At 30.6% G+C, this 21,628-nt stretch overlaps 1 pseudogene; it reads left to right on the top strand.

Annotated features, from left to right (window-relative positions):
- Positions 1-12,307: 12,307 nt before the first annotated feature.
- Positions 12,308-13,088, top strand: LOC111885276 (CASP-like protein 2D1; annotated as a pseudogene).
- The last annotated feature ends 8,540 nt before the right edge of the window (positions 13,089-21,628 follow it).

Below are 21,628 nucleotides of genomic sequence, written 5' to 3'. Positions count from 1 at the left end.
TGTTTTATTAAGATGTGAATATGATCAGAAATTGTCATTGAATTTGGTGTTAGTCCGTGTGACATTCCCAAATTCACGGTCATTTTAAATTTTTTTTATTTATGCTTATTTTAAAATCAGAGTAACCTTTTAAAGAAAAATGTTGTGGAATTTGTTCCTAGAAAAACATGATAAATATGTTATCAAAGCATTTCCAAAGAAATGTATTTTATTCATTTTAACACTTTGGGATGTCATCGTCAATACATAAACATAAACATAAACAAAACTTACATTCATTTACATGATTGATTTACACCTCTTTAATATCTCAGTGTAGTGTAGCTTTATATCGATATCTGTGATACAAATAAACTGAGTGGGTCAGATTGGGAAACCTGATGAGTATATAGGGTTTTCAACCCACAATAATATAATTATGTTTAATCATTAAACAACCAAACCAATTACTCATCCGCATTATATTCTTTATTTCTTAAGGATCTACCCTAAGAATCATTTATCATTCACTTATTCAGTCCTAAGGATTGTCCTAAGGAGTAGGCACGAAGTCCATCGTTGTCAATGGCCCAGCTGTCAATATTATCTATTAAGCATAGCTGCCAATATTTTCATTTAGGCGCAACTGTCAGGGTTATGATGTTCTCTATGAGGCGCAACTGTTGATACTATCCTTAGAGCGCAGCTGCTAGGATGTTTAAAGTATATCGGAGATCAAAAACATCTACAGGATTATGACGCAGCTGCCAATGCTCATCTATACGGTACTAGGTCAATTGTTGCCAATGTTCACCTATAGGGCACTATCTCCATACTGCCAATGTTCCTCTATATCAGCTTTCATCCCTCATCATTCGTATACCCATGTTTTACCCAACATATTTTGTAGATATAAAATACATATACAATTTAAATCATTTAAAACATGTATAAAATCGTTCATCCAACATATATGGCAAGTATACAGATAATATGCACATATAGCACGTAATATATATAAAATACTTCATATCTATGTGTAAAATGAAAGTAACTATGCACTCACTTGTTAAGGTGATGATTCCAAACTCGGACAACGCTTCGCTTCTTAACAATATAATTTCCTTTGACGAAACCTAGTATTATTACCACTAGATTTTAGTCTAATATTTAGCGTGACTAATTATTAGTCTTAGCATTATTATTATTATTATATAAGTTTTTAAACAATATTTTCAAACCACTACGTACAGACAGGGGTCATACATAAAATACCGGAGAGGAGGACCATTTTAGCATATAGTACTTCTAAAATCCAACCCTATGCGGCTCTTTAAACCAGATTTCTCGTACCACGAGTAGTTACAAAGATATTATAACAACACTTATATAAGTCATAATAATAGCCCAAATATTTATTATAAGTTCATAATAACAATACTAATTTTAAATATAAGCTATATTTAAAATAGGGTAAATATAACTTACTTACAAGGGGGGTTTTAGTTAGGAATCGGACTCTGCAGGGGTAGAACTTCGTCGTTGAATCTTTCTAAGAAAGATTCGTGCAGCGCTTCAGTGCTCACCTTACTATACTAAAAACTACAGAAAGAGAAGTCGAATCACAAGAGACCAAAATGCTCGTGGGATAAAAAGAGAAAAACTCTTGAATCAAGAGATTGGTACAAGAAATATGAGAGCCTAGAGGCTCTTATTTATAGTAATTAAATTTTCAAAAATTACACTATATATTTACTTAAATGAGTAAACACTCATTTATAATATGATTTTAAATAGATCTAATGATATTTGTATTAAACTAATGTCGAAAGTACTCAACACTAGTCTTATCGTCGATACATTTCTAATGATATATATACATATTTATATATAGATAGCCGTATATATGATTTACACTTTATTTTAATACGTAAATGTGCTATTAAAAATTATAATTCGTTCATACGAACTCCGTGTTTGACATTCTTTATATCCACACGTAGCTATCGACGAGATCTACAACTTTCGTTTAGACTCCGTCGCTAATTTTGAATTTATATTTTTGTCCATATTTTTATAAAATTAAATAATTTTGCTAAAATCATAACTCTCTCGTACGGACTCCGTTTTTTGGCATTCTTTTTCTCATAATTCTTATTTTAAGGAGTACTAAGATTTTCATTTGGTCGCATTAGCTAAAAGTCAGTCATTCTCTCCATAGCTTTTTACGTCATACATTCGTTGTTCGCGACTGAATTTTATATCTTATAAAAATCATATCTAATTCATACAAATTCAGATTTCGACGAAATTTATATTTTTGGGATCGGGACGGCGTGTACTTCCTAATTATATAATAATATATATGTTTTGACACACTTATTTTACGATTTACGGACGATTCGACTGAATTTTCATATTTTATTATATTATAATAATCATGAAACATATAATATTCAAATAATTATTCTTTATTACATCAAATATGTTACAGTTGTTAACCATAACTATCACTTTGGTTAAGATTATTTATCCTAGATAATAAAAAAATCATTTTTAACGTTTATTATATCTTAATTGACTAGCCCCGAATTTGCGAGTGCTACAGTCCGCCAGCAGTCCAAATGTGGTCTAACGACTGCCTAACGACAAGTCACAACTAGTTAATTAAAAAAACCTTTAATGAAAACATTTACAAAAACGACTCTTAGATCTTTTGTGTTCTTATTTGAATCAATCACTGTGTGTGTGTGTGTGTATATATATATATATATATATATATATATATATATATATATATATATATATATATATATATATGTATATATAGGTTTATGGAAAACAAAAAATCCTAAAAATACATTAAATAAATACTTAGAGATCACAAAACTTTCTTTTGAATTTTTTTATGAAAAAACCGCTGATTTTTTTTAAAAAAATGCAATTTTTAAATTTTATTTTTTAAAATTGATGTTTTTTTAGCGAATTTATTAAAAAAACCTGCGATTTTTTTATAAAAAAAAAAAGTTTTGTAATCTCTACGTATTTTTTATGCATTTTTATGATTTTCAGGGTTTTTTTTTTGGTTTTTTTTGTTTTCGAAATAACCCTTCCTTATATATATATATATATATATATATATATATATATATATATATATATATATATATATATATATATATATATATATATATATATATATATATATATATATATAGGATCACGTATGAACTAAAAAATAGGAACCGCGAGGAAAATTTTTGGTCTGAAGATTGAAAAAATATATAATGAGGATTTGATTTTATTTATCATCAAAATCTTGTGATGATATGACATTTTCGTAATTATTTACGAGATTTTTATAATTTCCGGGGAAAGTTAATTATTTTGAAGATGAAAGTGACAAAAGCAAAAGATTAAAAGAAAAAGGAAAAAAGAAAAGGAAAATTCGGCCATGTGGTCTCTCCAAGAGCTGACACATGCCTCCACCCCAGTATGAAAAGTGTCCAACCATTATTGGGTGGTGGGTTTTTTTCAACTCGTTTAGTTTTTCGGCCAAAACTTTTTTTTTTCTTTGAAAAAAAAAATCTAAAAAAAATAAAGTTCTTAAAATTTATTTCTCTACAAAATGTGCACAATCATGATAGTTTAAAAAAAATTATTTTTATATTTATAAAAAACCCTAGAAAAAATGGTCTCCACGAATTATAAAAATTTATGCAATACTTCTACTCAATATTTTAAGGACTTTGTAAAAGTATTTTTTTTTAAATATAAGGTGTTTTAGATACCAAACTTTATTTTAAAATTTTAAAAGTTTTTCTTTTAGAAAAAGTATTAAACATATAATGATGCAAATAGAAATGATTCAAAATAATTACAATTAAAAAATATTAGGATTCAACATGTTTATGAATTATGATCCTTAAGTTGTTATGATATAAATATATTTTAATTTAAATATTTAAATATTATATTTTTTATGATTTAAAATTAAATGATTCAAAAATTATAATGATCAAAATGTTGTATCGAACAAAAAAATTTATTTGATTCAATATATTATGATCCAAGTTAAAATCATCCAAATTAATATGATTCAAAAATAGATTATGCATAATATCGTTATGATTCAAAATACTATAATTCAAAATTTTATGATTCAAAAAGAATATGATCCTAAAACAATATGATTCAAAAAAAATACGAATGAAAAATATTATGATCCTTAATATTTTTTTTATTTAAAGTTTTATAATTGTTAAACATTAAAAAACTCAAACCAATATTTAGTTTAATAATTCAAAAAAATCAAAATTTGATAAAAGAAAAAACTCTACTATCTTCAAGTGTATAGTAAAGATATTAAAAAAATGAAAAAGAAAAGGAAAAAAAAAATTACTTAAAAAAAACAGAAAAAAAATTCAAGAAAACGAACAAAAATATTAAAACATTAAAACCGAGCATATATCTATTTAAGAAAAAATTGAATTTTTTTTAATGAAAAATAAAAAATAATAAAAAAAACCAAAATAAATGAAAAAGAAAAGGAAAACTCATTAAAATGATGTTCAATGGACGTTCGTTGCGCATGATTATTCTCTCGAGTTTGTATTACATTACACGCACATGCAACGCGTCACGACCAAGTAATGAGTTTGACGTTTGTACCATTGACGAAATGATTAGTGAAAAATAATACTCGCGATTCTTACAAATTTTTGGGTTACTACTGGATCCGAACTATATATATATATATATATATATATATATATATATATATATATATATATATATATGTATGTATATATATATGTATATATATATATATATATATGTATATATACATATATATATACATATATATATATATATATATATATATGTATGTATATATATGTGTATATATATATATATATATATATATATATATATATATATATATATATATATTCAGGTTCATTTGAGACCATGCTAATTTTGTGAGACCGTCAGACCAAATCTAAAAATAATTTTAAAATACAAATAAAAAGAAAAATCCAAAAATTCTTTTTTTTAATTATTATTTTCAGAACTTTAACTACCTAAATAAAATAAAAAATAATAAAAAAATTATCGTTTTTTTTAATACGTGTAATATTCTAATAAAATATTATACTGTAAATATTCTAATGTAATTTTTAGAATGTTAGAATATTCTACTAGATTTTTCAGATATATAGATTATTCTAATATTCTTACTAGAATATGTAAAAAATGTATTTATTTTATTTTATTTTTATTTTTTTTGGAAAATTTAAATTCGAAAAATAATATTTGAAATTTTTTTGTTCGAAAATTTTCAATTATTTTGCATTTTAAAACTGTTTTTTTTATCTACTAAATGAGTGGCTGAGATTTCATTTCACAGTCTCACAAAATTAGGTCGTTTCACATAAACCTATCTCTCTCTCTCTCTATATATATATATATATATATATATATATATATATATATATGTATATATATATATATATATATATATATATATATATATATATATATATATGGGGCTGAGATCGGTTGAGAACTCAAAGTTTCCCGAGAACTAAAAGTGAAGCGTTGGATTAAAAGTAATTCGTTAAGCACATGATCGTCATCTTACCAATCTCATTTGATGTTTATTTTTTTGTGTTATTTAATATATTAATATAAATGTCTAAAAATTAACAAAATAACTCAAAATTTCGGATTTATTTTTTGTAATAATTTTTTATTTTTTAAAAAAAATGGAGTTTTTTTTAAAATTTTTTCAAAAAACATGATTTTTTAAAAAAAAATGAAAAAAAAATATTTTTTTAAAAAGCGCAACTTTTTTTCAAAAAAAACTGTCTTTTTTTTTTTCTTCAGAAAAACTGCATTTAAAAAAAAAACTACGATTTTTATAAAAAAGTGCAATTTTTTTTTCAAAACTACATTTTTTTAACCAAAAAATCAACTTTTTAGGTGCATATATGTATATTTTTTCAAATGCATATATGCATATTTCTTATACTATAATATTCGTAAGTAAGTTATAAAAAATCTTATTTTATTAATCAAACTATAAACATAATAAAAGTGTTTTATTCGATACAAAATAAAAAATAAAAACTACAAAGATTCATAATGTTATCATTTCTTCATATCGAGATTTTTATATTTTCTTTAATTTATCACTTTTCACCTCTTCAATATTTTCCAAAAATTCTTCAAAATCTATAGGAAAAAAATTGATTAATGCAAGAACATGCACATGTATATATCATTTAAGTTTCACATGTGATTATATATTGTGATATTCACATGCGATGATATCTTTTAAGATTTAAATGTGAAATTCACAAGAAAATTTTAAAAAATAATTAACGAAGAACACTTACACAAAATGCATGTGTGTATATAGACGGAATTCATATGTGATTCACTTGTGATTTACATGTGAATCACATGTAATTCACTTGTGATTTACATGCGAATCACATTTAATTGATATGTGATTCACTTGTGATTTACATGTGAATTACATGTGATTAATATGTGAATTACATGTGATTTACATGTGAATCACATATAATTCATATGTGATTAACTTGTGAATTACATGTAATTCATAGGTAATTCACTTGTAATTTACATGTGAATCACAAATTAATCATATGTGAATTACATGTGAATCACATGTAATTCATATGTGACATGTAATTACATGTTATTTACATGTGAATCACATGTAATTCATATGTGATTCACTTGTGATTTACACGTGAATCACATGTAATTCATATTTACGTGTAAACCACAAGTGAGTCATATGTGAATTACATGTGATTAAATGTGAATCACATATGAATCATATGTGAATTACATGGTATTTACATGTGAATCACATGTAACTCATATGTGATTCACTTGTGATTTACATCACATATAAATTACATGTGAATCGCATGTAATTCATATGTGATTCACTTATGATTTACATGTGAATCATATGTAAATTACATGTGAATCACATGTAAAGTTTGCAACCAAAATACTTCAATAAAATTATATTTTCATTTATATATTATACTAATGGATTAGTTTATTGGTCACCGAATCAAAAATCAATGATGGAACGGAAAATATCCTAAAGATTAATTAAAATATACCTTTTTCCTTAATGTAAAATGACCAAAATCCAAACGAAAATGGCTGTTATACTTTGATGAGGCATTTAATCTTATAGGAATTCTAATTTTTGGAGCATCAAGGTCAATATCAAGAGCAAATATGCAAATGCAAGAAGAAATACAGGAAATTAGCAAATTTTTTTTTTGTAGTAGTTTTATCAAAGAGCAAGATATTAGTTTCTCATATATATAGTTGAATTTAGTAAAATTCATCCAACTATACCTGCAAAGTAGTTGCCGTTTCATAAGTAACTTTAGGGCTAACAAAATTATTCCTCTTCATAAATTCCAGAAAATGGAAGGAATTACATTCATTCAAGAATCGTCCATTCCAATGGAAAGATACATTCTGCAAAAAGAAATATAGGAAATTAGTAAATCTTTTTTTTTTTTTGTAATAGTTTTATCAAAGAGCAAGATATTAGTTACTCATATATATAGTTAAATTTATTAAAATTCATCTAACTATACCTGCAAAGTAGTTGCTGTTTCATAAGCAACTTTAGGGGATAACAAAATTGTTCCTCTTCATAAATTCCAAAAAATAGAAGGAATTACATTCATTCAGGATTCGTCCATTCCAATGGAATGATACATACCATTCCTTCTCCATCATACCAAGGCTGAGCTATTTGAGGGTTGCATAGATCCTAGATGGCATTTTCCCTACAATCTTCGTGATCATGTAGTATACACCCAAATAAGCCCCCACTGCAGCCATTGCCAAAGGGGTGTCTTTCGTGCTCTGAAAAGGATAACACAAGCCTCATATATAAGCAAGTAAAACATAGAATTCATTAAATCATGAACCACTTTTGGAAATATTTCCCTAATTTGGCATTGTAGCATCATCTTTAGTGATTAGCTGGTCAGAAAAATCTTGCCAATCATTTGGTTTGGAAATATCCTCAAGTGACAGGTCACAAGAACCATAGTCAATGAGATGAAATTACCAATACAGAAGCACAATTAACAAAGGTAAAGGGTGAAAACATTCTTTGAAGCATTTCAACAAACACGTTGTGTGCTAAAAACAAACAAAAGATATTTTACAACTCTGAACGGTTGAAAATACATCAAGTGGACTTACAATACGCAGAAAGTAAAAGCAGTAGGTAAGATCGAAGCCAACACGATTGAATAAAAGAAAAACAGAAATCGATATAGATATGAAGGCGTTTACTAAATCAGATCGATGTGTAGGAGAAACATATATGGTGATGAAGGCGCAACGACAGAGGAAGAAGAGAGATCTCGATCGTAGTGGAGTAGTCCGATGATAATAGATAAATAAGGGAGAACGGATGTGCAATAATGGCGAACAAACCGATTCAAAATCAAAGCATCTTCACTAGAGTTTTTTCCTATGAATAACGTGGGATCAAGGAGTGTGGCAGTCGACAGAGGTAAAGGTGGACGGTGAAGGGAGGAGGGAGGCGATCGACGTCGGATGATTGAGGAGGTTGGAGGCTATTTGACGGACCTGAGTCGTCGGATGATGGATCGTACGTTTGAGCGAGAGAGGAAAACGGGGAGGAGAGATAGATAGATAGATAGAGAGAGAGAGAGAGATGAAAATTTATTTTATCAGATATTAGATTTAAAAAATCATTTAATTATACTTTTATTCCTATAACACCTCTGACTGAATTAATTAAGATACCCCTCCTTTTACTTTTGTCTACTTATTTACAAAAACATCACCTTGCATCTCGACCCTTCCTTTTTTTGATCCAACGTTCCACCTTTAGTTCTCGGGTTCTCGAGAAACTTTGAGTTCTCAAATGATATATATATATATATATATATATATATATATATATATATATATATATATATATATATATATATATAGAGAGAGAGAGAGAGGTTCAGGTGTTTTAAGTAAGTATTGTGTTATTATATGCATAAATGTGGGCCAATCAAAATTTGAAATAAAAATAAATAATTAAATAAATAAATAAGGGTAAATATGTAATTTGATAATTAGTTTCCACAAATAATATCCTATAATTATGGTAACCATTGACTTAGGTACTAGGCTTTTTAAAACCACCGTAACCCTAATCAAACCATCTTCAGCCGTCAGCTCCATCCTTATGCCTCCCACCACCGGCCGCCACCCTACCCTCTCCCTCTCTCGATTCCAGTCAAATGCAAAACACACGCACAATCCAACCACACCCATTTTATTTTCACTTTCACACACTCCTTTTATGAAACGTAACTTCTCTTTCCTTAATTTACCTCTACATTCAATCTCTCATGGCGGAGGATCTGAGATGCCATGAACAACCTACTAACTCCAGTAGAAGGAGCCTGAAGAGGAAGCTTGTAACGCCCGTGTTTCTAGGCTTGCCATTTTAGCAATGTAATAGTCTAGGTTAACCATTGTAACCCCAATTTGAAATAATAAAAATGTATTATTTGTGAATTATGTGAATTATGTGATTTATGTGTTTATTTTCTTAATTATTATAATTTAATGAATTAAGAATAAAATAAGCGTCAAAATTTAAGTGTGAGATAAGCCCGATATCTTTGCATAAAGTTTTAGTGGTTGAAACAAGGATTCCGGAGATATAAGGAATGCCAAAATCCGAGTTATAACGAAGAAGTTATGACCTGTCGAAGTTTCGTGACAAAACCGGCACGACGTCGAGTGACGTAAAAATATGAATTTAAGATAGAGCGATATTTAGCCTTAGCGATCTAAACGAAAGTCGTAGATTTCGTTAAACCGAGAGCGTGCATAAAAGGAACGCCCAAATCTGACTTCCTATGAGGAAGTTATGATTTTTCTAAGTTTCGACTTAGCAGTATGCAGCCCGAATACTCGATTTTAGATCGAGCGGTTTTTAGCCGAAACAATCTAAATGAGAATCGAAGATCTCGTTGTTAGTAGCGAAACGATGAAAAGTTAGGCGAGAACGGACGTCAAACGAAGAAGTTATGAATTTATAACGAAGTTTTTCTGTCCCGGCCTTCTAAAAATAAATAATAAAAATAAAAGTCAAAATTAGCCGACGGAGTCTAAATGAAAGTTGTAGAGTATGGTCTGACCTTCGCATGGATATAAAGAACGTCGAAAACGGAGCTCGTATGCGAAAGTTATGCAATTTAGAAGTTCGACGAGTCAATTACGCCCCGCGTAATTGAGTACGCCCCGCGTACTCAGTCGGATGCAACTTGTCTGACCAATACTCGAGTGCCACAGATCGACGCATGCAGTGACGTCAAAGTACGCCCCGCGTAACCGAGTACGCCCCGCGTACTGAGTACGCCCTGCGTAATTTGAGATTACGCCCCGCGTAATCCCAGACCCTCAGCCTATAAATAGAAGTCGAATTCAGCCATTTTCTCTTGTTCAAATTCTTCCCTCTCTCTAAGTTTTGCCTCGATTTGCGTGCCAATCATATCCCGAAGCCCCGGTATCATTCCCGAGCCCCGAAGCAATATCCGAAGCCCCGAGGATCCCGAAGAGCGTTATTCCCGAGCCGAAGCCCTGCCCGCGAGGAGCCTGGTTTTTGTGAAGATCTTTCAGATCTATGGAGAGACACTACTTCTGCAAGCCGTAGTGCTGCCCGATCATCTTCTGATCATGTAAGTGTATAGTCCCTTTTCAATACGCGATATTATACAAGTAATTTTTAAACGTATTTAAGAATACGGGATGTGAGTGTGTAGTTATTTTCTCTCCAACGCAATACTATGAAGTATTTAATATAAAATACGTGCTACGTGTATATATTTTGTGGTTATATGTGTGAATGTATATTCTCTATGAAATACGTGTTATGTGTGTATGCCTCATCTGTTATGTGGAATATGTATTGATTAAAGCATGCTATACAGGTTTTATAAATAATGTATAAAAATGTATATATTTTTATCTACTAATATGTTGGGTAGAACATGGGTAGATAATTGGTGTAAAATAAACAGATGAGAGGCCTCGGTGTTATTGGTGTTATTCTAGTCATTCAGCAGAGTATGAATGACGACCACAGACTATTCTAGACTGTCATGTGGAACACTAGCAGGCTCATTACCTGTAGGTGTTGTGAACGACGTGTTCACCGGTGTACTCTATCCCCCACATGGTTGCCTTTAGGACACTTATTGTTGAGGAAGCCCCTCTGCAGTAATGTCCGTCCCGATGAAAATCCTGAAATAAGTTCCTTATAATAGACGTTATTTTTAGGAACGTAAGGTGAGGATAACGGGAATGGGTAATCGGGTTTATTGTTGATTGTTGTAATTAATTATAATTATTGTGGGTTTGAAAACCCTATATGCTCACCAGGCTCCCAAGCCTGACCCACTCAGTTGATTTGTATTACAGGAAGTGGCGCAAGAGCTTAAGATGGGCGAATCATCAAGTTGTTTTGTTTACAAGTCTGTATATGTGTATATTTGTTGAACGACTTGTAATGTTATCGTTTATGCTTTATGATCTATATCGGAACATGACATCCCGACTTTTGATTATGAAATGAAATCATATTTCTATATGAAATGTTTTGATAAATATCTATTTTATCATGTTTTGTTTTTGGGAACAAATTCCGCATCTCTTTTAAAATCAAACGGATTTACTCTGAAAATGTTTTAAAAAACATAAATGAAATCGGTCTTTTCTGGCTGAGATTTTGGGGATGTCACAAAGCTAGAGGACGAATATAATTGAAAAATACTAATGACGTGCTCCGATGGTCGTCTAGATCGAAGAAGGACGTGGGGCGAAGTAGCGGGGCTGCTTTCGTCCTCTATGACTTTGAAGTGCGAAGCAGGGAGGGTGGGAGAATAAGTCAGAAAAGTTCTCGGTTAGAACAAGGAATCAAATGGGGGTCTCGGTAGTGTTTGCTCGACAATCCCAATGTTTCCCCCTTGTTTTGGCAGTCCCGATCAACAACAAGTAAAAAAACCAAAGCTTGATCATTTTTCTGCACTGTTAACCAACCTCAAGTCATGATTCTTTAGTCCAAAGAAAACCCTAAATTTCCCAGTTTTTTTTTATTCATTCGCAATTTGATCTTGCAGACAGTTTCATCCCAAAAGAAAGTTTTTTTTTTGTACCCGTTTAACTTCTGTTTATTGCTGCAAATTGGAAGTTGGTTTTTCTTGGATTCAAAATGATGATTCTTGGTGAACATGTGAATACCCTTAAAGTTATAGATTCCTCGTTAAGGTTGTTTGTGGTTCCTCCAAGTCTTGGTTCTATGTGGTTGACTTTGACCAATCATCAGAATAACGAAATGTATGGCAAAATAGAGTTCGGTAATATCAAGGGTCTCAAGTAATTATCCATCTCTTTCATATGTTTCAAATTACACCCATCAAGATTTCTTGAAATATTTTGTTTATTTTATGAGATTTTGTGTTTTTTTGACAGATTCTTGGTCAGCATTAGTGCAATTTCTGTTGGGTATGCTGTGGTTGCTGTTATTTCTTCATGGGGTCAAGAACTTGATGAACAAAGCTTGGATCTTTTTTGTTTGCGATCAGGTTATATCTACTTTGAGTATTTTATTTAAAATTTTGAATCACCCAATCGAGTTTGTCCAAGTGGTTAAAAGTTATCTAATAGAAGTAATAGAAGTTCTAGATCAATATATTTTATTCAGAAAAGGTAAAATCTGTCAAATTAAAGGAAAAGTTATCAATATATTTTATTCATTTCTAGATTCCCTTCTGATGTGTCTAGAAGCATTAAATTGGTTTGTGTATTTTATACCATTCCAATTCTATCGGAGTAGAATCACGAATTCAAATTCTATCGGAATGGAAACACAAATTCAAATTCTGTTGGAATGGAATATGGATTTTTTCTCATTGATTATACATGCTCTATAATTTTTGATTATTGGTTTTGGTGCAGTTAACAAGTCCGCTTATTTTTCTAAAGGAATATAGTTTTTTATTTATCATTTGCTAATGCGTTATTGGATTCTAAACTACAATTGTATTTGTTTTCACAGAAGTTGATGCTTGAAGAACGGTCAGCAAAATTAAAAGTGCTTCTTAGCAACATTATTCTTTTAGAAAGAATTAGTGTATTTGTTAGATTTTGATGTTCTTTTCCTGATTTGAACGTTTTTTTAGTTTTATTCTTTAACAATAAATGTAATTCTTAACAATTGTTACATGTATTCTATAAGAAATAATGTAATTTTTGTTTTAATTCTTCAATTGCTGGTTAGAGAAGTTGTTATTCTATAAAAAAAATTTAAAGTCATGATCAAGAAAATTTGTTATTCTAGAATATTATGATTTTTGAACATACTCAAACATATTCTGTCAGAATGTCCGAATTAAAAACCTTATAATTAGTAAAAATCAGATTTTTAAAATTAATAGAATCTATGATCCCTTAAAATATGCAAATTTCCTTTATTAAATATGTATTAATTGACTAAAATACCCTTCTACTTAAATTGGATGGTATTTTTCAATTATTTTTAATTTAATAATATATATTAATCACTTTCTTAAAATAAATAAAATGATTGACCCACATTTATGCATACAATAATACAATAATTAGTTTTAATAGAATAACCTAAGGCTATATATATATATATATATATATATATATATATATATATATATATATTGGCGAATGCCTATAGGTGCTGGGGAGGCCATGGCCCCCAGCTTTTTGCTCCACTAAAAATTACAATTTAATTTTTATATGCTTTGACTAAATAGTAGTATTATAAATATTATGTAATAGTGTCTTGAGCTTCCAAATCAAGGATGAGATACAATTCTAATTTTTCATTTAAATATACTTTGTAATCCCTTCTATAATTTAGATCACGACGAAGTGGGATCAAATTTAAAAAAAAAAAAATCTTTTTATGGTGCACTAGTCTCATATATATGATGTTTTAACAAAATTGGAGGTAAAAACTTTTTTCTTAAAATAGGGATGTTCATATAATATATTTTTAGTATAAATCTAATGTATTTGATACTCATTATGAGAAATGAATAAAAACATTTGTTTTCTTCGATGAATTTTTTTTATAAGGTATATTTTTTTGTAAAGGCTTGTTCATAAAGGAAAAAAAAAATTCTTTGTTTTTTTTATATGTAGTCTGTATAAAACTAGTTTAAAAATATATTGAAACATCCAACTTAACATACTAATAAATCTATTATGAATTTGTAGTGAACCAAAAAAATAAGATCAATTAGACCTCTTAATTGTTCGGTATAAAAGACTATAAAAACCTTGAATGACTTTTATTGATATTATTAAAAATTTTGAATATGGTTTTGGCCCCCTCACTTCTATTGATCATGTTCTGCCCCTATATATATATATATATATATATATATATATATATATATATATATATATATATATATATATATATATATATATATATATATATATATATATATATATATATATATATATATATATATATATATATATATAGGGTTAGGTTATTTTGTTTGCACTATCTATTGTGTGTCCGTATGATTGATTCTGGAGCAATCATTTTAGTTATTTTAAGAAAGTAATTAATGCATATTACGTGTTGAAGATATAATAGGTATTAATTACATCTTCAGTATTTAATATGCATTAATTACTTTTTTAAAATAACTAAAATGATTGGTCCAGAATCAATCATACGGGCACACAATAGATAGTGAAAACATTTGAACCTAACTATATATATATATATATATATATATATATATATATATATATATATATATATATATATATATATATATATATATATATATATATATATATATATATATATATATATATATATATATAATTGGGTTTTCACATGGTTAGAGCCACCAAACTTAATTTATAAGTGATAAATCTTGGCTGGCTTCTATTATTGTGTTTGTAACATTAATAATGAGTGGTGGTGTTTTTATGGAAATATTTTACTCGAAAAAGTGCTTTATACGGGAAAAGTAATGTTCGCAAGCGTGTAAGATAAATAAAAATGAAAGGAATTATTTGCCAATTCACGATGCTTCTAAAATATATATAAAAAATATTTAGGTTGTAAAAATGCTTCGATATTGAGTTAAGCGATTAATCGGGTTAAGTGAGAATTATTCTTGTCCCTAAATTATTAATAAATTAATTTAAATTTTAATATTTTATAAGAAATTAAGTATTTAAAAATTTAAAATTTTTAAAATTTCAAAATTTAAAAATCTTGGTATAATATTTTAAAAGTTTAAAACTTAAAAAGTTCAAAATTTAAAATTTTGATGTAATATTTGAAAATTAAAAATTTTGAATTTTTTAAATATTTTCCGATTATGATTGTTGAGGACCTTCAAAGACCACCAAGTCCTAGTTTGATAGATTCTGACAAATTTCCAGCGAACATCATAATCGTAATCGGTTCAAGGTCGTTAAGCAATTAATTTGCCGTTAATTCCGATTTACAACCCTGAAAAATCCTAAAAGATAAAAATGGAGGAATCCATCTCTCAAACCCACTTTGGATCTGTCACTACTGGTAAACAATTGTGTGATTATAAATGATAAAAAATTAATATAGCCTTGTAAACGTGAAGACATATAGACTAACAACTGCGTTTGACTTTGTGTTGCGTCGTTCGAATTATTTAAGATAGCCTCATGCATCGAGTTTGGCTCAAGTCATAGTTTGGGGTCGTCGTGTGCTTGAATATCAATCTAATACTAATTTCTTTAAATTATATTCGAAATTTTGTTTTACTGAAAAATTAAATAAATCTGCTATTTGTCAAAATGTATATTTATCTTTTCTCCCGTGACTAATTGCATATGATTTGATTATTGCAACCGTGACTTATTCCATGTGATCTATATTATTTCGGTTATTGATATTAATTGTTAATCTAATAGCTAGTTTGACTATTATTAGTTTGTTTATTGGATTAGGTTATCAATAATATAATTTACGAAAGGGAAATTAAGTAATTTAACTATTTTTTAATGTGAATTTCAAAAAATAACCATTTTTTTTTTCAAAAATAGCCACTTTGTTCAAAACGAGACATTTCGGATCAATAAAAAATATTTTTTGACTAACTACGGAATAACGTTTTGTATTCCGGATTAAAACTCCGGAATATGAACAGTACTCTGAAATGCCTAATTGCAGATTATTGTTCATATTTCATACTAAAATTTTGGATTTAGGAAAAAAAAACTCCGGAGTTTCAAGATAAAAATTCATTTTTTTTTCTTAATTTAACAAAAAATTAGATAAACATAATAATATGAACTATATACAATATGAGTGCATAAAATTAGACACTTTTTGAAAAACAAAGACATTAAACATTACGAAATGTAGCATCGGAAATCCAGAAAAAAAAAATATTTGAAAAAAAATTCAAAAAAAAAAAACAAAAAAATGAATAGTACTCCAAAGTTAAACATTCCGAACAAGTGGTTATTTTTGAAAAACTGAAAAAATATAATGATTTTCTATGAAAACCTCGTTTATAATGATTAGTTTACTCAATTTCTTTTTATGATAACTATAGTATTAACTTTAATAGCAAAGATCAAACTTAATTTTTAAAAAATACCAATCAATATATGTCATATAATCGTTCAAGATGAATTTATGTATTTGGCAAAACAATAGGGTGACTGGAGGGAGTGGTGCCAAGTTTGTCTCGGTCCATAGAGGCATCATTTAGAATTTGCCGATCTCATTTAAATTTTTTCCATTTACATGACATAGGTTGTTATATTTATCTTGCTATTTTTTTTTAAAATTAATCAATTAAAAAAAAATAAACATTTCAAACATACTATTTAAATTAAAAAATTTCATTAAACTAGAAAATTAAATTACAACAAAAAAAATTCAAATTACGAAGCATAGAAATTTAAATAATGAAACCACAACCCTAAAATAATGAAACCTAAATGTTGTATTTTTTCCGACCACTTCTTTTTCTTTTATCGTCATTTCTTTTTCACGTCTGGAGAGAACGCTAATGTCTCTCGTTAAGATCGCCATAACATGGTTAGTAACGTCCCAAAAATAAGACCCAAAATTTTCATTTTTAATTTAAATAAAACATCATTTCAAAACATTGTCATACAACCCAAATAGACCAAATTATGTCACAACATATCATCTCAGAGTAAATCTCAAAATGTGAAAAAAAGGTGGTGTGCTTATGTAATCATCCTGGGTTCTTCCCATTTGATCCTGAAGTACCTGAAACATAAACTAAAAACCGCTAGTCCAAAGCTTAGTGAGTTCCCTGAAATACCACATACTATACATAAATAAGAACATACTGGGCCCCCGCCCCATATTGGGCCTCTCCCGACATCGAGTCCCACTCGGCGTCGGGCCCCGCCTAACATCGAGCCCCGCTCGGATTACAAATTTGTCATTAATTAGGCATCGCCTGACATCAGGCCCCGCCCGACACACATATAAACATATGAACATATAATCATGCTAACACATAAGATAATAACAAAGCAATAGCATACAACACAGTTTTCGTGCCTCGCCAAGCATTGAGCCCCACTCAGTATACATACCAACACATAACACGTGCAAAAGTCACACATACTTCTAGCATCCTAACATAATAATCATGGGCCAACATTGGTTTCCTTCGACCTACTAAACCCAGTGAGGAAAATCACCTCAGACTACTGAATCTCACAGACAAATCTCTAACTGTTGGCCCGCTATAATCACAAAATAACATCTAATTAATAATTGGATCCCGACTCACACCAAGAGTCCAAACTAGGGTAAAAGACCTTTTACCCTTTCCCTAACTTGGCCCAAGGCCAAGGCTCAAACCAACTGCCCAAAAGGCCTAAATTCCAAAATCATCACCCAAGGCCCACATATGGCCCAATTTTACAAATTGGGCCCAAATCCCTTGATGGGCCTTCAATCAAAAGAGTCCAATAAAAAAGAATAAGCCCAAAAGTAGAATTTTGATGGCACAACAAGGCCCAAGAATACTAAGGTCCAACATGGGCCCAATACTAAAAAACCCAAAATTCCAAAGCTCACCGTTGAGTACGTAGGGCGTACTCAGCTCGTACGCTTAGTGTACTCGCTCTAGGGCTTGTATGTGCAGCGTACCATCTTGTACGCCCAACGTACCCCTAGTTTGGCTAATTTCCAACATTAAGCTCTTATTTGATTAAGACTTCAACCCAACACCCAGATTGACTTCCTTAAGGTGGTTTTTCACGTCAAAATTGGCAACTTTACGTACATGCATGGCGTAATGGGGATCTATAGCTCAAAAGAACTTAATAAAGAGTCTTAACTCATGTAAGAGTCCATAAACACCTCGAAGCTTGCATTTTTATGGACAAAGGGACCAAAAGAACCCTAGATTTACCATCAGTCACTTCTGGAGTGAATCAAGAGGCTCAACAATCATTCCATGGACTCAAAAAGAACAAAATGACACCAAAACTAGATCTAACATCATAGATTAAGAAGATGGGAGCTTTTTACCTCACAAGAATAACAAAGGATGAACTAATCCCATATCTCCAAACTCCAAGCACAACTCCAAATGGTTCACTTCTTATTCTCCTTCACCAAGCACCAACAAACACACTTTATGGCTCAAAACTCTCAAGAACTCACTAGGGTTTTGATTTCTAGACAAGAGGGGATGGAGTTTGTCAGAACATGACCAAATGAGGCTATGACAAGGCTTAAATTGGGTGCAACACCCTAAAAATTAGGGTTTCATTAACCACATGTACGCCATGCGTACATAATGTACGCCCAACGTATGTGGTCCAAAGGCGTGATCATCCTCGAGATAGTACGCTAAGTGTACGCCCCGCGTACTAGCTTGAAGGCCAAAAAGAAAGGAATTTTCACTTAGGGTTTAGAAGAGACATACCCGAAAATGAATGTTACAATTCTCCCCGCTTGAATCAGACTTCGTCCCTCATCTCATCTTTCGACTCCCATGTCCATTATGAACCCTTTGGATGCTGCCATTACACCTTTACCAACCCAACAACCTTGTTCCATAAGGCTTTCGTCTTCCGATCAAGAATCCCCACCGGTCTCTCATTATAATTCAGGGGTTCATCCACCTGAATATTATCCAATGGTATCACTGCTTAATCATCAACTAAGCACTTCCGCAACTGAGAGACCTGGAACGTGCTATTAATATGGATGAGCTCATCTAAAAGATCTAAGCGGTATGCTACCCGGGCCAAAACCCTGAAAGGAATGATATATCGAAGGGCCCAGCTTGCTCCTCTTTCTGAATTGGATGATACCTTTCCAAGGTGACACCTTCAGAAGAACCATATCCCCACCTAGAACTCTAGATCTGATCGGCGTCTGTCAATATTGATGGGTTTTGAGCACTATAACATCCCTATGGTGGACATACAACCCTAATGCTTTGGATCTAAGTTTTCTTAAGTTATACATGAAATTTCATTTTATCCAAAGCATATACCCTAGCTAGCATGCAATTGGAGATATACAACATAAAAACTAGTTAGATGAATACATTTTAGTTGTAGCTTGTAATCATTGGCCTTTCAAGAGCTTAGTACCTCAAGTATGATACCTCTGATGTGTTAAAAACACAAAAGCAAGAGGAGACTTATGAGAGAGATGTTAGGAAGCACCAAAATCAACTAGGGTTTCACTATGGAATAGAGTGGCCGATTTTAGGGAGCTAGGGGCTCAATTTATAGTGTGGAATCATTAGGGTTTCATACATAAAACCCTAAAACCTTTGGTATTCCAATGATCCATATGATACGCCCTTTGGACTAACTTCTTCATGGACTATCTCATAGATTTAGCCCATCCCTAATCAACATTGATCATTAGCCCAAGCTATAAATATTATTGATTTACCTAATCAGTCCCTATAAATTTAATCACTCTCTTTGATCACTAAATTAATTCCAAATTAATTCTTGATCAATACTAATTAAATAATATAATTTCTTAATTAATATATTATTCTTATAATATATTAATAAATCACAAATAACCTCTTTCTCAAATATCTATCCTATCAAATTGCTCCAGTGAAGGCAACACAAAATGACCATGTTACTATCGGGTCAAGTACATACCAATTATAGTTATGGGATTAGACACCTAATCCAACAGTCTCCCACTTGGATAAGTCTAATAACTATTCAACAACTCATATATCTTGGTTTAAAGAGCATATGATATTATCATCCCACAATCACTCGTGATAAATTCCATGAAGTGATTCATGTGAGTGTGGGTTTAATCCAATACTGAAATCTTATTTCAGGAGCAATCATGAACGTTGTAGCAAACCTTTACTATGTCTAAACACCTTACACAATCTACAATCCAATTCATGACAATCTAGCTTCATAACCTACTTCCATAGTATGATCGACCGTGGATAATTTGAATAATGATATTATTCTGGAAGTCAAAACATGCAAAATGAAACAATAGTAAACAATTGACACGAGATAGTAAATTTATTCATAAATAAAACTCCTTTATTCAATCATCAAATGTTAATTACATTTAAACTATTACAAGTTTTTAACTACCTATCTAATCACTAAAACTAATATCGTCTCTTAGGCCAATGCTCTTAGCATGCTGCAAATGCTTAACCCTACTTAGTCCCTTCGTAAGGAGATCTGCTCGGTTATCCTCTGATAATAACCTCTTCACTATGAGAAGTGCCTCTTCCACTTGATGTATTATGAAGTGATATTATTTGTCGATGTGTCTGGATCTACCATGATCCCTTGGTTCCTTGGTTAAGGCGACTGCACCCTCGTTGTCACAGAAAATCTCCATAGGCTCCTTTACGGATGGTACAACTCCAAGGTCTCCGATGAAGTTCTCTAGCCATATTTCCTCCTTCGATTCTTCGCTTGCTGCTATGTACTCTGATTCGCACGTTGAATCAGCTAAAGTCTCATGTTTGGAATTTTTCCATGTTACTGCTCCATTTAGGGTAAATACCCAGCCTGACTGAGAACGTAAATTATCTCTGTCAGTCTAAAAGTTGGCGTCACTATACCATGTCACCCTAAAGTCATCAATCCCACCGAGGGTAAGAACCCAGTCCTTAGTCCTCCATAGGTACTTAAGAATGTTGTTTACTGCAATCCAGTGTGCTCTACCAGGATTCCCTTGATATTGACTAACTAAGCTCAAAGGAAAAACCACATCAGGATGAGTACATGTCATAGCATACATGATCGAGCCAATGGCAAAAGCATATGGTACTCGACTCATCTCTGCCATCTCGGCATCGGTACTTGGACTCTGAGTCTTACTCAGTTTGGTATTGCTCTGGATAGTCGATGTGACAACCCGAAATTTTCCATTCAAATCAAACCACATCAATCCAATAGAAGTAGAGCAGTTTCAGTGAGAATTCAAACTTTTGGAATAAGTTTGGCAGTTTTAGGGTTT

The sequence above is a fragment of the Lactuca sativa genome, chromosome 4 (assembly GCF_002870075.4).
Source record: "Lactuca sativa cultivar Salinas chromosome 4, Lsat_Salinas_v11, whole genome shotgun sequence".
Taxonomy (NCBI): Eukaryota; Viridiplantae; Streptophyta; class Magnoliopsida; order Asterales; family Asteraceae; genus Lactuca; species Lactuca sativa.
This window is presented reverse-complemented; position numbering and strand designations above follow the sequence as displayed.